The 18,501-nt window shown below is 44.1% G+C and overlaps 1 long non-coding RNA gene across 1 annotated transcript in view; it reads right to left on the reverse strand.

Annotated features, from left to right (window-relative positions):
• Window positions 1–1,544: 1,544 nt before the first annotated feature.
• Window positions 1,545–18,501, reverse strand: part of LOC123466167 — a 28,410-nt gene continuing 11,453 nt past the window's right edge. Inside the window, exon 2 of the long non-coding RNA XR_006641416.1 lies at window positions 1,545–1,763. This is a non-coding gene — a long non-coding RNA (uncharacterized LOC123466167). The remainder of the gene's footprint in view (window positions 1,764–18,501) is intronic.

Here is an 18,501-nt window from a genome sequence, read left to right on the forward strand (position 1 = left end):
ACCCCGAGGAGACTCAGAATGAGAACACAGAGGATACTGGCCCCAGGTAGCTGAGATGCACATCAAAGGAATGATTTCAAGGAGCCTAGGCTCTGGCATCTTCCCATACATAGAAAAGCTCTACAATTCCTTAACCTGAGATATCTGGTTTTCTTTATTAACAGTAATCTTTTGATGTTCCAGCTACCTGGTCTTTGTGGTCAAAATGCCTGTATATCCTGGCCACTCCCCCTTGCCTTTTCAGAACAGCCTCTCAGAATTATCTGAAATGCTGTGTCCTGGGCTTAAGTCCTCAGTCTTGTCCACCAAATAAAACATAACTCTCAACGTTCATGTTGTGCATTTTATTTTTCGTTGACAATAACGTACTTAAAAGAATTTCAGAGAATAACATAGAAATTTATACAGTTGCATCCTAGATATAGCAGATATTATTACTTTTTCCAAATCTTTTTATTGAGAAATAAAGTATGATGTCTTCATAATGGAAATTAATAAAAAGATTTGGTGTACCAGAAATATCAGTTTGAGTATTACTGTGACCCAGAGGTTGGCAGGATTTCTGTGTAACAATTTCAAATGTTACTAAGTCAAACTGATGCAGGTTCACTAGAAATAAAATAAAGATAGGCATGTTAACTCATGGAGAAGGCAATGGCACCCCACTCCAGCACTCTTGCCTGGAAAATCCCATGGGCGGAGGAGCCTGGTGGGCTGCAGTCCATGGGGTCGCTAAGAGTCGGACACGACTGAGCGACTTCACTTTCACTTGTCACTTTCATGCATTGGAGAAGGAAATGGCAACCCACTCCAGTGTTCTTGCCTGGAGAATCCCAAGGACGGGGGAGCCTGGTGGGCTGCTGTCTATGGGGTTGCACAGAGTCGGACACAACTGAAGCAACTTAGCAGCAGCAGCATGTTAACTCAAAATGCCTTTGAGGTTAATATGTAGCTAGAAGTCATATATCCAGGTGGTGGATCTGAGGTCTCACCTATCTCCCTATAGATTTTGAAATAAAAGTAAATTATGTCATTTCCCTAAATGGTAATTCTCCTCTAAAGCACCATTCCTTCTATTTATGGTTTAGTATGTGGGCAGCTATACCCTGAAGGAGGTAAAACAGAGCTTTCCTAATTGAGAGAGACACTTAAAAATGAGGGGGAAAGTAAATTTCAAAAAAGGGAAGAGAAAATTGAGGAACATTCTTTTCTTAATTGAAGAACTAAAGTAGTAAAAACTTTCAGTCATTTTCCTTCTCTACCCTTGCAAATATATATATATATATATATATATATATATATATGTAATCAAGTAAAGGCTTCTTGGTACTGGCCACAGGAAACACCTGATATACAAGATTATCTTTTCTGTAAAAGAGCTTTGTCAGAAGCAGAGCTGAATTAAGGGCAGAGTAGGCAGCTTGCTGGCCTGGGCACCACTTTGCAGGAAGTAATCAGAGGGTCATGGAAACGTCACAGGATAGAGAAACTTGTATGAACCACATTGCTTCTTATGCACAGAGAAGTTACGTGTTTGGACGAAACACTTGGGGTGAGGCTGAGACCTCCTGAGAGCATTATTGGAGTCTGACTTCCAAGAAGAGTGGGCCAGGCAGCCTCAAGCACAGCCTTCTTGAGTGGAGTATTCAAGTCTTAGTAGAGCCAGCCAGCTGAGACATGGCAGCAAACACTGAGACACCTCTACTCCCCTTTCGCCTTTCTGCTATGCGCAATTCAGTGTCTCTTCAAAGTAAATGTCCATACTGAAAGAATATGATTTTAAAAGGAGCAAATTATTAACTTGTCAGCATGCCCAAAACCTTTTAGTCCATTCAGGCTATTGCCACAGCATACCCCAGGCTTCGTGATGGTGAAGGGATATTAATGAACAACAGAAATTAATTTCTCACTGCTCTGGAGCTAGCAAGTCCAAGATCAAGGCACCAGCATTGTGGTGCTTGGTGAAGGCTCTCTTTCTGGTTCATAACTGGCTCCTTCTGGCTACGTCCTCACATGGTGGGAGGGGCAGGGGATCTCTCTCTCGTTACAAGGCACTAATCCTGTTCATCAAAACTCTATGCTCATGACCTAAGAATGTCCCAAAGCCCCCCATCTTCTAAATCTATCCATTTAAATTTTCAAAATGTATTTTGTGGGGACACAGTGTTCAGACCATAACAGGCTGCATCTGGGCCTGCTCACAACAGAACTACGAGAGCCACACTGTTCCTCTGCCATCTGTCTGTGGAAATAACTGAGACCTTTAGAGACCTTTGCTCTCATGATACGCCAAGTAGTGGGATGTTAGGTAGGTGTTCCAGTCTTTATAAGCTGCAATTAATATTTTTTTTCAATGTGTGAAGTAATTGTTAGCAAGGAAAATAACACTTTTAATTCACCTGTTTCCTTCCCCATGTCTCCATCTTACTTATTCCCAGGTATCTATCACTGATTGGTCTCAACTGCCCTGGGCATGAATGATGGTACCCAAGTTCCTGGGTCTGAAGGGGCTTGCCTCTACCTTAATATACTTTGCCCACTAGGGAAAAAAGTAGTATAAGAGCGATTGGCTTTGAGGAGACTTATTGATAAGATTTTTTTTCATTATCTTCTGGTCAAAAAAAAAAAAAAAGACCACCAAAACAACAACTCCTGCTGAAGAAGTGTTACTAAGCAAGAATATCATCGGAGAAAACATCACCTACAAAAATTGCTTTCTGTCTTGTTGCAACTCTATGACTACATCAGAGCACTCTTCTTTCATTATTTGCATATGGTAATTTCAGAAATAAACCCAACCCAAGCGCAGTGGACCATGCAAGAAATTTCAAATTAGTTGTTTCTGAAGGTTTCCTCATTTGTGAGTTGAAAGAATGAAAAACAGAAATATGTTGAAGGTTGAATGAGATAACATAATATCTTACTTTTGTGAGTTATAAATTGATCTTAAAAGGCAACTTTCATGTTGGACATGGATTAACCCAGTGGTGGGAAGAGCTACAAACTTTTCCCCTATTTAAAGTAAGATTACTAATTCTGAAAGAAGGTGCTTTGTTAAGTCTTATTTCACTGTAAGGATCCAGTTAGGTTGTTTGGGGATTCAGTTATTTGGTTTTCGTTTTGTTTATTGCAAACCCTGGGTTCTTTTACTGCAGGAATCTGATTTTGTTGCTGTAAACCCTAGGTGGTTGTTTTTGATTAGAACCTTATAAAGGAAATGTGGATGGTTATAATCCAGAGGATGGTGGGGTATGGGGGCTCAAACCTAGAGTTTAGCCCTCATCATTATCACTGCCCCAGTGGCAGGAGGAATTCAGCTACAGGATATTTTTGCTGTCATGGTGCATGGTACCAGAAGAATACCATTTAGGCCAGTTTTACCAAACTAAGTTAGAGTTAGAAGCTATGACACAAGAAACAGCAAAGTCTTTTAGACTGTCTTCTTGGTTTTAAGGAAAACATATGAAGTTCCAGATAAAATGTTATTAAAAAGGCTCTTGTTTATAATAGCTACTTAAACGTTTATTATCCCAGCAGATTTCTTTTGATTAGGCTGAATGTATGCATTAATTGGGCTTCCCAGGGGGTGCTAGTGGTAAAGAACCTGCCTGCCAAAGCAGGAGACCTAAAAGACGCAGGTTTGATCCTTGAGTTGGGAAGATCCCCTGGAGGAGAGCATGGCAACCCACTCCAGTATTCTTGCCTGGAAAATCCTCGAGGACAGAGGAGCCTGGCGGGCTATGGTCCACAGGGTCACACAGAGTCAGATATGATTGAAGTGACTTAGCGTGCAGCTTGCATTAATTACCCTCACATGGATTATTTTATAAAAATAAAACAAAATACAAAAGCTTCAAAGTTGAATGTCCATCTTGTGACTTTCATAAAATCTCTTCAGAGTGAATGAGAAGCAATGAAGACGCCCATTAGCTTAAATTCCTGAGTGTGGGTATAGTCTAAATTTTTCAAGATGCCATAGGCATAATGTTTGTATATCAAACAAATGTATCATTTATTTGTAATAAGCTCAACATTATCTTCTACAGAAGGGTAAATATTTGTTTAAAATACTAGTATGAACTTAAATTTTCTATAAAGATCAATCTCCCAACATTATGTATCAATTTGACCCAGCTTTAGCTTTACTTGTTAAAGTCTTTTAACATCTATGAAGCTTAACAAATGGTGAACTCAAAGAGAAATGAAGATTTTGGGCCTTTCCAAAGTCCCTTTGTGGAGAAGGCAATGGCACCCCACTCCAGTACTCTTGCCTGGAAAATCCCATGGACGGAGGAGCCTGGTAGGCTGCAGTCCATGGGGTCACTCAGAGTCGGACACGACTGAAGCGACTTAGCAGCAGCAGCAGCAGCCGCAGCAGCAAAGTCCCTTTGAGCTCCAGGTAATTAGGTTTACTTCCACGGCTCTGTCAAAACACTGGGTACCAAGCCCACCTGTAGATGCAAGTTCTTGGATAGTAGACCCAGCGCCAAGGTCAGCCAGCTTTGCAAAGCACCAGGATTTGGAAAAAGAGTAAGCATGTTCTGATATCAAGTGAAATAAACCTGGGTGTGAACTCAGATGATGACATGGCGACAGGCTGGCATAATTTAGTACCAATATAGTCACCCAAAAATATAAGATGCCATTCTTTCACTACAAATCTGGTCGTAGGTTGTTTCAATTACTTGCTTCATGTAGGTTCATGTACAATGTGTCCTTAGTAGTCTTAACAACAAATTGCCTGGCATTACCGATCAAGATGACATCACTAAATCAGTTATGGTAGTTGGGGGGTGGGGGGTGGGCAGGAAATATCCTGCCTCAAGGACCAGTCCTGCTTCTGCCTCTTCAGTGCTATGAGCTGTGGAAGGGCAGAGTGTAGGATCCTGAATGGAGCAATGAGTTTACTGATTAAGGCCTTTGGAGAAGCAGAATAAGGAAGCCATGAAGTTAGGCCATAATGACCTACTTTTAATACAGTCACTAACGTGCCCCAGTAGACTGTGAGCACTGCATTGCAGAATGCTTTAAAGCAAAGGGTGTGCAATGTGAATCCTGTAAACAGAGAGGCATTTGAAGCTTAAAAAAATATCCCAATAATATCCTCTTGTTTAGTTATAGTAATTGTTCATCAGGCTCCAGATGTTAAGAAAGGAAAAAACTTTATCTTTTTATGATTAGAAGCACAAATCCTTTCAAACATGTGTGTCACTGGACTGGAATGTATCTAATCATCAAATTGCAGATGAGAGGGTGCCAGGTAAATAACCAAAGCCAGCCCAGATCCTTATGAAAAGAATTTGTTTCCAAAGGGAAAGAGAAATACCTTCCCTTCAGAAGAAATCAACCCTCCATTTCAGCCCTGCAAAAAAAAAAAAAAAAAAAAAAAACCAGTCAGACTACCTTGGGCATTCTGGCAGCATCAAGACTCATTTTACAAACTTCCATCAAATTCTTATCCAAATACCGCTGATGGCTGTGGATTTTTTGTGACTTGCTGCGTTCTTTTAAAGCTAATTGAAAGGCCCAGGAATCAAACCTACCCTCCCCTCAACCAGCCATCCATGTATGGCGTTGGGGAAGAGAGAAGGCAACCGTCTTCTGTTTCTGCCAGGGTGCCAAAGACCTAAATGGACAGTAATTACTGGAGTGTGGTAACCAACCTCCAAGATGGTCCCAGGGATTCTCACTTTCCAATATCCATGCCCCTGTGTAGCCCCTTCCACTGTGTATAAGGCCTCCTGTGTATCCAAGAGGATATTGTGGAAATGATAGCATCCGCCTTCACAGGCCAAGACATAAAAGGCATGGCCACTTTCTTCCTGTTCTCTCTAGTATCACTCACTCTGGGGAAACCAGCCTCAGAATCAGGAAATACTCCAGGTGCCCAAAGGAGAAGACCATGTCATGAGACACTCAGGATCCCTGCCCACAACCAACACGAATCTACCGTGTGAGTGCGTCTCCCAATCCTCCAGGCTCCACGGTAATCACAGCTACCATCTGGACTGAAGCATCATGAGAAACCTCGACCCAGAACCACACAGCTAAGCCACTCCTGAGCTACAATAACTGGGGGAGATGGTTGTTGATTTAAGTCACTGAGCTGTGGGGTAACTCATTACATAGCAATAATGACTGAATAGTGTAATCTTAAGCTGCTTGACTGGATCCTTTTACCTTGAAGCCTCTCTATAAAAAAAGCCACACATTTCACTTCAGGCCCAAATAATTACTTGAGGGTGGGGATCCATTCAGCTATGAGTCTCTTACACCCCCCAATGCAGAATTTAGCACAAGGACCCCAAGCCATGCCGTATTTATCCATTTTATGGACTCTCATATTAGAATATATAATTCATGTCCTGTTTTATATGCATTTTTTTTAAAGAAAATGGTAGTTTCATAAATGATGAAATGATTTTTATCTTTAGACAGCCACCATGTTCAAAGTAATATGCCAAATTATAGGAAATATACACAGATATAGAACACTCATAGTCCTTTTTCTCAAAGAACTTCTACTCAGGGGAAGATGCAGTACACATGCATCTGGGAAATAAAAATTCCATCACTGTTGTTGTTCAGTCATTAAGTCGTGTCCGACTCTTTGGGACCCCCTGGACTGCAGCACGCCAGACTTCCCTGTCCTTCACTATCTCCTGGGGTTTGCTCAAACACATGTCCATTGATTCGGTGATGCCATCCAACCATCTCATTCTCTGTCACCACCATCCCGCCGCCATTAAAGGCATGTATAGAGGTAACCAGGGAGAAACCAAGAGATATTTATAGTTTGGTTAAATAGTAAGTAGGACCTTAGACAGTAAAAAGAGGAAGTGAGAAAGTCATTTCAGAAGGAGAAAGCAACCCCAGGATCTGTAGAGAAGGAAACCTCAGAATCTGTACCAGGAATGGACAGCAGTCCTTGGATGATGGAACACGGGACTGATATTTAATTCAGCAGCCAGCAAGAGGCACTGGAGCATTGTACAAATTGGAGTGACCACATATCAAACTGTACTTCAAAAAGCCCTATTGCATATATAGGACAAATTTGAAAAGGGAGAGGCTGAGGGCAGCAGTCAGTAGACTAAACAGGAGAGATGAGGCGTGAATCAGGGCAGGTACAGTGAGAACAGAAAGGATGGGCATGTGGGAGACGTGGAAATGATGGGAATTCTGCTACTGTTGGGACAAAGCTGAAGCAGAGAAATGGAGGAGAGGTCAGAGAGACAAAGACAACATGGGTGTTTCAGCTTGAGATAGAAACACGGCTTTTTAAAACAGAATTAGTGATGAACAGAAAGGTTGCCAGGAGTTCTGGGCAGGGAAATAGGGTCTGAGATGATCATTTAAATATAGATTCACATTTGAACTCTAGCTTCCACCACGTCACTGCCAGCCTGCAGGTGATCGCTTTTTGCAAGTACAAATTCCTTGATTTGCATTGGAAACCATCAGCTGGATTTGCAAATAAAGTATAAAGCTGTTTTATACACAGATGCAAATATTCTTTGAATTCATATAGAAATATTGAAAAATGCCAAATCAGACATCAAAAAAAACCTTTGCCTTTGCTTTTTTTTTTTTTTTTAAAGACAAATGAACTTTCTGTTTTAAGACAGTTTCAAGACAAATTCCCCATCTGACCTCCACACCTCCCTTGCAATAAACAAACTCTTTGCTTTGCTATATTTGCATGAAATGGCTCAAGACCATCATTACCCAACCTGGTATTCTAACCTCATCCTCCCCGCATCTGAAAAAGGAAATATCAAAACCTGTTTTGCTCCACGAGCAATCAGCTAATTGTGTGAAGTACCAGGCTCCCTCTCATTTAAATGCACAGTTCCCCCTGTGTATTCTCAAAGCTATGTGCTTAGCTTAAATTTTTCTCCACATGTCAAAGGTACAGCTTTTCTAAATGTACCAATGCCATGGCTTTTATGCAGAGCTAGGGTCTGAATCCAGATCTTCCAAGTTAAGCAACTAAAGTTTAAATTTTTCTATGTATACATGAAGTCAATGTTTACTAAATACAAGGGATTTTTTTTTTTTTTTTTTTCCCATTAGAACTGGCCCTGGCTAGCATGGAATATAATAATCGGTAAAAATAATAATCACAGCAACAATATACTAGGGGCTTAGCAGCACCATTTTTAGCACTTTAGATATATACAAACTCACTTAATTCTTACATTTAATATGAGGCCTTAAATCAACATCTCAGAGCCAAGATTTGACTCAAAGCAGCCTTGGAGCCTGGAGAAGGCAATGGCACCCCACTCCAGTACTCTTGCCTGGAAAATCCCATGGACGGAGGAGCCTGGTAGGCTACAGTCCATAGGGTCGCTGAGGGTTGGACACGACTGAGCGACTTCACTTTCACGTTTCACTTTCATGCATTGGAGAGGAAATGGCAACCCACTCCAGTGTTCTTGCCTGGAGAATCCCAGGGACGGGGGAGCCTGGTGGGCTGCCGTCTATGGGGTCACACAGAGTCGGACACGACTGAAGTGATTTAGCAGCAGCAGCAGCCTTGGAGCCTGGGCTCCTTATGATTAAACCTAGATAGAGGAATTTCCTATTCATAGTTGGCATTAGAATCCAATAGACGAGACAGCCAGACGTTTCCGTGGTCATCACTGTACTCCTTCTCTATCGGTGCTATAACAAATGACCACAAACCGAGCTGCTCAAATGACACAACATTGCATCTCTGTTTCTTCTTCCCACTCACATCCCCCTCTTACTCTAACCTCCTCTGCCTCCCTTTTCCACGTCTAAGAACCCTTGTGATGATTACATTAGGCCCATCAGGAAAATCCAGGATAATCTCCCTATTTGCAGGTCAGCTAATTAGCAGCCTGCATTCTCATCTGTCATGTGACCTAACAGATTCATAGGTTCCAGGAATAAGGGACAGGGGTATCTTTGGGGGGTGGATGGGGGTACTGCCCTGTCTACCAAACCTACTAAGGCCGCCAAGTAAAGAATCTAAAAATCCAAGCAGATTCCAAACGCTGGAAATCAGAAAGATAAAGAAGAATGGAAAGGTGAGTGAGTGGATAAGAAAACACTGCTGACAGAATTTATCACGCGTGCAGGGCAATGAAGGCAGAAACTGAGCTCCACCGCCCAATTCCTCTCCATTTGCCCATTCCCCCTACATCATTCACTCACTGAGACAGAATACACTCAAACTCCAGCTTTCTAATACTACCTTCCTTGCAGCTCAACTAGGGAAAATCAAAACCTGTCTTCCTGCCACCACCCTTCCTCATCACCGTCTTGCTGGCTTGCTCACAGCACCCTTAACCCCTCGCAGCACCTTCTCTTCCCAGCCACAGAGGACCGGTGTGGCTCTCAGCGCCCTGAGGTGACCCTAGGACAGACGCATGCCCAGAACATGGTGGTAGCGCTATAACGTGCTCCATACTCTGGGAGATGGTGACGCCATCTGAAGGTAGAGCAGGCGGGCTCCCTCAGGCCAAGAGGAAGGGAGAGGGTGGGCTGGGAAAAGAAGACGGTGGCTCTAGGACCCAGCGGTAGAAAGTGCATGAGCTGGTTTCTCTAAATACTGATGTACTGGAGGCTGCAGCAGGGAGGAATGAGAAGTCAGGCCTCAGGGTCCAGCAGGGTCCCATCCTGCAGGACCTGCTGGGGGAGCAAGTTAGAAGTCTGGAATTAAACGCTGAAGTCCTAGGGAGTCACTGGGGGCTGTCAAGCTGGAGCCAGAATCAATCTACTGTTGACCAGCTGGGAATTCACGTGGCAGGTTCCTCTACTGTGAAACGGAGATATGAGAAACCATCCTATCGGGTGATGGGAAAGAAGAAGTGAGGAGCAAACCACTTAGGAGAGGTGAAACAGAAGCAGGGCTCAGGAAATGCTGAGATAGAAAATCGTATGGGGGGGCTTCCTTGGCAGTCCAGCAGGTAAGACTCGGTGCTTCCGCTGCAGGTGGCACAGGTTTGATCCTTGGCTGGGGAAATAAGATCCCACATGTCACACAATGTGCCAGAATGTAAATAATAATAAAACAAAATTTCTAAAAAGAGAGAGAGAATATGTATGTAACAAAAATATCCATCCTGGAGATGTAAAGTACTATTATTCCAGGGCCCCCAAGCCCACTGTCCAGAGTCCCAAGTCCCCTCTAAGACGTCTGCAAATTTCCACAACAGATTGATCCCAAGGCTTCTGCTGCCTCCAGCACATCTGCTTCCCAGCACTGCTCTGTGTCCAGGTGAGAAGCTCAGGCTCCCTCTGAAAGAGTGGAGGGGGGTCCCTGGAGGAAGCACAGATCAGGACAGCTGACTGACTCCCAGGAGACCAGGGTGTCAGATCTTGCAGAGCCCCGAGGCCACACACCAGTCAGAGTCGGATGACTGCTGCTCTCATACATCCCGGCCTCGCCTCCTCTTTCAAAGGGCTCCCCTCCCTCCCCTTCCTACATTTCACTTATCAACCCTTCTCTAAGAAGGAAAAACAATCAGTTATTCCTCTTATTCAGATCATCTTCTCCCTCCTGCAGGCTTATCAAGGGGTATCAAGGCTTATCTCAATGCAGGCTTATCAAGGTGTTTCACCAAGACCGTGAAGAGGGAGTCTAGTGCCAACTATGAAAGTGGTTCAGCATTTTCAGTAGACAGACAAAAAGTCAAGGACGTGTTTGGCTGGATTTGAGAAATGAGACTCAGACCTTGTGTTGGCCGAGGTGTGAGGCATCCCACTGATACTGGAGGAGTTCCTATCCTGCCCCTGACAACTCTGCCCAGGCAAGGAGACAGAAGCCTCTTGAGAGAAAAGGGCCTGGAATTTGTTCCCTTTCCCATAGAAATACAAAGATATTACAGTGGGCCCTATCTGGTGCTAGCCAAACCGCAAAACATAGAGGGCACAGTCTCCACCCAGCATCACCCTCACTTCTGATACCAACTGCAAGTTCAGAAGGTTCCAAAACCACCTTCATGCTCCATAATCCACTAGATCAGACTAACGGAACTACTCCCAATTACACTTTGTTACAGGGAAAGAATACTAGTCAAAATCAGCCAAGGGAAGATGCATATGGACAGAGTCAGAGGAAGAAGAGAGGGGTCTCAAACATTCCCCCTCCCTGTGGAGTCAGGACGCATTACCCTCCTGACATCAACATGTGGCAATAGCAGGGAACATTGCCAATCAGGAAAAACCATGAAAGCTCACCCAAGCTCTGGTGTCCAGTGTTCTTAGCAGGGCTTTATTAGGCAGGTTTGGTGGGTTGATCCAGTGTCCACATGGTTGACCTCAGTCACCAGACTGATGGCTAGTACCACAGGAAACAACACCCTTATCCTAAACATCAAGGTTGGCCTTGCTGGTGTGATCAGCACCCACCCTGTATCTACTCAGGGAGGCTGACCCCAGTCTACGATCTGATGTGTTCAGCCTCTGCCCCAAACCAACACCCTCCTGTCAGGTACGATACAGATTACATTCCAGAAAGTGAGGGTAATGGCCCAAACTCTCTTCCAGCAAGCCCAAGTTCTTTACCATGCAGACTCCATGAGACTAACAGAGCCCTAACTCTCTAAGAACGGATAAGCTCCCTCCACCTCCTGTCTGTCATCACTTGAGCAGGGCATAGAATGGGCAGGATGTTGAAATGCGCTGAGGACAGCACTTAAGTTATCAAGCAACACGGGTTCCAGCTCCTGACACAGGGCTGAGCAGTTCTCGGGAGAACTGTAGCCGCACGTGTGTCAGGAGAGCTGCCTGCTCAGGGACCTCAGATACATCCTCTGGAAGGTAAGAGTACAGGAAGGTTGTTTCATAGAGGAGTACATACAGAGGGTGGAGGAAAGTGTGGGCGAAGGGGAAAGGACGGCTAACATATGAAGTGGGAAGAGTCATGGTATAAGAAATGCCAACTAGAAAAGGGATGAGACACAGAAATGCTAGAGGATGCACGATCGGGGAGGGTGAGTGTGGTCTTGTCCCTTAGCGGGGACGGGACTTACGAGAGTGAATGGAGGTCCTATTTACGATTGCGCTAGGACAAGTGTATATCAGATTATCCCCAAGTGTGTTCACCAAGTTTTAGGTGGTAACTGGGGGGTGACAAGAATCAGAGCTGGTGACCAATAGCCCACAACTGTCACAGTTCATTCTGGTCCCCGAGTTGGCCCAGCCTCCTGGGTCACGTTTGGCCTCATCTCAATGACAGCTGCCATAAGACTAGGTTGGAGAAGTCTGCTCCCAGGCAGGGCCTGTCTGATGGGTGAATGTTAGTGAGGGCTGGGGTCTCAGGAAGGGCTGTCCGGAGTATGCAGAGCAGTGTGGAGGGGTCTTGGTCCAGGCAGTGACCCCTGGCCTGGGTGGGAGTTCTCCCCAGAATCTGCGGGCCTGTGCTGAGGGCAGGTTCTCAGCTCTCCTCCTGTATACAATCTTTAAGAATTACACATTTAAGGTTACCTCTTTCAAACAAGGTCCTCCAGGGACTCAGGGCGGCTGATTGCACTCTGCAAGTGTTTGACTGGCCTAAGGCTTTCTGTAGCACTTCAGCTGAATTGGAGTAATAGATAAGACAGACAGATAAACATAGAAAAATGCATATGGCACTGTATACACAGTCTTGATGCAGAAGTCATGGGATTAAAGCAAGGGAAACTGTTGTGACACCATGTCTATGGAATCTTATAATAAATGGGTAAAGTTGGAAAATCAGGAGAGTTGTGGAAAGAACCTGGTATCAGAGTTGGATCCTAGTCTTCTTTATGGCACTAGATTTTACCCAGACACTAATTTGGGCTTTAGTCTTGGTTAATTTGCTCTCAAATAGAAAAATGCATATGGCACTGTATACACAGTCCTGATGCAGAAGTCATGGGATTAAAGCAAGGGAAAGTCCTACGTCAGGACTGTGTATACAGTGCCCTATGCATTTTTCTATGTTTATCTGTCTGTCTTATCTATCACTCCAACTCAGCTGAAGTGTTACAGAAACATGAGATACAGAAAACAGAAAAACAGCCACAATAATAATAGCAAACATCGTTGAACACTTAGGATTAACCCCTGCACAAACCTAAGAAGTAGATACCCTTTATTCTAATTTTACCAAAGAAGAAACAGACAAGTTGAGCAATCTACCCAAGGTCACACAGCAACTTTGTGCCAGAAGATAAATCCAGTTCTTGAGTTTATTCTCGTAACATTAGCATGTTTGTTATTGGTCTCCAATGGCCACTGCTCTGGAGTCAAGTGTGGACACACAGAGCAACACTCTACTGGTGTAGAGTTAAAACACACACTCACATTTTCAATAGCAGGGAAAGAACATCAAGTTATTACAAGCCTCTAGTTCAGCCAAAAAAAAGTTTTTTCCAACCAAAAGCGACCTGACAACAGTGTGTTTGTTTCCATTCTATCTCCTTTCTTCAAAGAGAAGGGAGAGAAGGCGATAGATACCTCAATATTTCTGTGGTGTAGGCCAAGTGGGTCTTCCATAAGTCCCACTTTTTTTCCTAGAGTCCTTTGCTCTCAGAAAACCCCGGGGCCTTTCTCATGTACTCTCTCCTTATTTATCTTTCCAACACTGCCCTTTCCTCTTACAGGAAAAAAGGACCAGGAAAGCTCAAAGCACTGCCTCTCCAGGCAACATCCCCTCTAAGACCACAGCTCTTAACTAAGCTCTGGGTGAAATTTCATCTATTCAGTCCATGCTAGAAAAACGCACAGAGAGTCATGAAAAAACAAAACCAGGGTACCAGTGCCCCTTTGGAGAAGTGAGGAACCAGAGAAGGCTTCAAGAATGAAATGATCCCTATGCTGATCATCAATGCAGGATCGTGAACAAGCAAGACAGGAGTGGAGGAGGGCGTGCCAGGCCAATGGGAGACCAGGGACTAAGCCCAGGAGCTAAAGACATCCTAGCGTGGATCCTCAATGTGAGCATCAGGATGGTGCTGACAGGAGAAGCTCCTGAGGAGGAGCCCAAACACAGGGCTTGTCTGCCTTTATCCTGTGAGATACAGAGTTACTCAGGTGTAGTGACGCCAGGCCACAGCTGGCTTTACAGAGGTCATCTGGCTGATATAATGGGTGTGAGGGTTCCCAGACCAGAAGATAAGTGACTAAGAGCTTATATCGTAACATCTTAAATATCTTGGATGCAAAACAAGGAAATTTTGCGGTATGGAAGAGACAAATGGCCCCTAGAGATGCCTCCTGGGTGAAAAAATTGTCGGTTATGCAGATCTCCAGCCTCCCACAACATTCATGGAGCCCTGGTCCATGACTCTCCAGGTCCCCAGAGGCTCACATGCACTCAGGAAGGTCTGACCCTGTGGTAGCTACGTCTGGACCTGTGTCTCCTGTATCTGTACTTTTTATTGTTTTACAGTGAAGGTGTATTAGTTTACAGTTAAAAAATATATATATATGAATACCTTAAAAACACACTTATAAAAACCATCTGAGAAGAATCCCAACCTTTCACAGTTAGAGCCAAAACCATCTCTGGATTGCAGGAAGTCATTACAAAAGCAAGAAGATGCATGACAGGTACAGGGACACTTTAAGAAAAGTTGACATATTAAATTAAATTTTGAGGCAGTCGCCCCTCCAGTTCAGGGTATCCTAAATAGAAAAGCCAGTTAATGGGATGTTTGAATTATCCAACACATGTTCTGGCCCCATTTAAAAAAATAGGCAAATCTTTAGCAGTAAGACCAAGCACTTGTCTTATGGCCACTGGGAGATAAATGACTTACAATAAAATAAGCTGTATTTGGTAATTAAGATGATGTGCATTGATTCCTACCACTTATCTCTTTTGAAACATCCTTGTAAGAAGATCAGACAATCAGGCCGCTGAGCTGTCAGAAGGGTGTGTGGGCTGGGGAGGAGGAGGACAGGGAGCAAGGTGAGAGGTGTTTGTTTGTTTTTTAAGCGCTGCTAAAATTAACATTGCTATTTTCACACTTGTAAAGTAGGCAGCATGATTCTACTGCAAGCAAGGATGCTTCCTCTCCCCAGAGACCAGGGCTTTGATACAACCGGACAAAGGCGAAGCTATAAACAATCACCATTTACTCTTGTGGAAGAAGTCAGCAGCCTCCTCCAGAAGGACTGGGGCCTCATGCATTAATGCAGGTGTGCTGTTGGTGAGAAACTCCACGTCCTGATGGAGTTTTTCTCACGGAGATGCCCTCCCACTGGCCCCATTCACCAATGAACCTCTGGGCAACAAGGCTGGAGCTGGGTCCAGCATGCAACCCAAGAATGTTGCTGAATCAGTGAGGCACCTGGTGATGACAAGAGGCAAGCAGCTGGTTTCTCAGTCCTCTCTTTAATCCCTAGTATCTATTGGGTTGCAATGTTCAACTCACTGGAGGAAGAATTTGTGGTCCTGTTTAAATCAGGGCTTTGGGGCTTCCCTGGTCGCTCAGATGGTAAAGAATCCACCTGCAATGCAGGAGACAGAGGTTTGATCCCTAGGTTGGGAAGATCCCCTGGAGAAGAGAATGGCTACCCACTCTGGTATTCTTGCCTGGAGAATTCCATGGCAGAGGAGCCTGGCAGGCTACAGTCCATGGGGTCGCAAAGAGTTGGACACGACAGCAACTAACACTTTTGGAGGATATTTAAAAGAAAAAAAGCCAAAGTTCTCATCATGGAAACATTCATTTTTACTGAAAGCACATCTCCCACATTTGGGCCTAAACAGGGATGGGGGACGGGGTTAGATCAGATTCCTGAGTATTGTATATAGATACAATTTTAGGGTCCAGAAATGTAAGCACACTTGTGCTTGCATTTTAAAAAATCTGGACATAAAAACAACAGAAAACAAGTATTTTAAAATCTAAGTTGGAGATAAGATGGAATTTATTGGAGGACAGTAGCAGTGACCGCCCCCCCACACCTGCCACCCCGCCCCCTCACAAAAAAGGCAGGGGTGCAGTACCTCACACGGGAAGTGATCAACAATAACGTGCAAATCCAATAACCTGCAAATCCAATAACCTGAATGCTGACAAAATGCAACAACTATTCTGCCTTAGTCATTCTTTAACTACTCATCTGCTCTAGAAGAGATGGTTTTAAAGGATATGAAAAGAACACATGGAGAAGAAAAAGCACAAAGTGACACAGTCTAAGAGTAGACAACTCCAGTGGAGAAGTCAGTTTCCTAAATGGATTAAAATGAACTATATTCAGAATCGGATGGAAATCCAGGGGAATATGTATTTTCCCCACATTCTTAATGCCCTCCTATAAGCAGGTGTCACACTCATTGATGTCGCTGATCTCTGACTCATCAATTCTTTATTTCAGAGCAAATCCATTTTTTTCATCTTTCTTCTTAAACTAAAGCACCTCTCTGAATTGCGGTTTTTTTTTTTTCCATGTGGCTTTAGCATATGGGGGGTGGGGAGGCGACAGGTGGGGGTTTGCAGGGAGAAATGGGGGTGGGGTGGGGTGTAGAGTTTCAGAGACCACAAAGCCTGCTTTCTCCACAGTGCCTCCTTGCCCTGTAGCATCCCCACCCTTACAGTTATTACCCACTGTGGCTAATCAGATTAAGAGTCTTCAAGACAACTCTTTGATCCCCGGTCAAACAAAGGTATGCAAGCAAACAGCAAAAAAGCTGGGAAGATGCTAGTGTCGCACCTGTGGGATGCGAGAGAAGCGAATAGGACCGTTCTGTGCACGCGGGTACCTCCGAGACCTCCCTCTACCCGTCAGAGGCCTGAAAGATTTCTTGTGGCCCTGGTAATCAGATTTAATGAAGGCGTGGGGCAATTAGCAAGAAAAACACAGCTGAGGTTCTCTAACCACAGACTGCATCCAAGGAAACGCAAGTAGAGCAATGGCAAAGTTCTCTGAGCGCTGTAACTGACTACCCCAGGGCAGCCCAGCTGCGGAAGGCCTGAGAGCTCTGGTGACATCACAGTATACAATCCGAGCCGACCTTGGGTGCAGCACTGCAATACAGAGAGCAGGGTCTGTGTATCCCTGGAACACAGAGGGCATTGAGCCCAAAGCCTCATATACATGAAAAATATAATGGGAGAGATTTTTTTCTGCCATGAATATTTAATTTTCCTGACAGCTCACTATCTGCATATCACAAGGTCCCAACGCACGTGTGTGATTTTCTCTGTTGTCTTTCAAAAGCAAGCAGACCATTTCCTGTGATGCCTTGAAAGTTGCTTCAATGTGCATTGATCCCTTTGATCTAATGAGTGTGTGTATTTTAAAACCAAGTCAGCTCTGCCTCCCTCCTCTATTTGTGGGGAGGAACCAGAACAATGGGGGGAAAACCAGGTTGGTTTCCGCTGTTTTCCTGCTGGCCTCTGTCCCTCTTCACCGAGGTTTTGGATGCTGCTTAATTTTTGCTGATGTCTTTTTATCTTAGGCTTCATGTGAATTTAAAAAGAGTTCCATTGATATGCAACCTACTGTGTATTCTGATACCCTGCCCGCCCTGTGGCACTGCAGAAGCCTGCAGCTGTCTGAAGCTTAATTATGCATGCATGCATGCAAAGCCCAGATGCTCGGCCAAGAGTGCCTCAACGACTACAGTTTCTCACTTGTTTTTGTTTGAATTATAATTGGGCTGATCTCTATTTCTCAGCCCATTTGTAGCTTCAGCATGTTCCTCTTTGCCTCCGTCACTACCTCTGCTTGACTTGGCTTATTCCAGAAGGAGCCCTTTGCCAATCTGCCATGCCTCAGAAATCTGAGAAGGGTCATTCATGGGTCTGACAAATCCTTTTACCTACATGGCAATTTTAAAAGGTACAAAAATGACCCTAGCCCCAATCAGTTTTCCTCCAGATGGTTGGTAGCTTAGAGGGAAAAGAAAAAAAAAAAAGAATAGTTAACTAAAAGCTGGCATCTGGGTGGAAACAAAGGCGGCTTAGAGCCAGGCATCTACAATGGAATGGAATACTGGGTATAACGCTTTACACCTGCTGAAAGAAGGTAATGCAGACCAGCAAAGGCAGGTTTGTTAAGCATGCATATCCTCCATTCAGAGCCTTTTGTGAACAGTTTTCCAGCCTACCTAAGGGATCTCAGTCTTCAAGAAGAACAGAGCTTCATGTCAGAGTGTGAAACTGGGTATGGCATTGCACAATATACAAACGTATTGTGTTACCCTGACTTCATCAGGAGATGGACAAATAGAGTAACTCACTCGTGAGACATGGCAGTTGCTGGTTAATCCTATTCCCGAAGAATACTCAGGGACACCTGGTATGATTTTTTAAGTGAAGCATCAAATTAAGTGTCCAGATTTATCTTGTTGAAAGCCATAGGATTATTTTGTGCTACTAAAACTTGGAAGAAAAATGTTATGGAAATACATTGAGGCTTCAAAGGAAGCAAGAATCTATGATAGCATAATTAACCATGACAATTTTAAGACATAAAAGTCATCAGGTGAGCATTTGCCACTCAATCAGATGATTTCTGTTTGAAGAATAACTCTTAACCACCAAC

The sequence above is a fragment of the Bubalus bubalis genome, chromosome 9 (assembly GCF_019923935.1).
Source record: "Bubalus bubalis isolate 160015118507 breed Murrah chromosome 9, NDDB_SH_1, whole genome shotgun sequence".
In the NCBI taxonomy this organism is placed as follows: domain Eukaryota; kingdom Metazoa; phylum Chordata; class Mammalia; order Artiodactyla; family Bovidae; genus Bubalus; species Bubalus bubalis.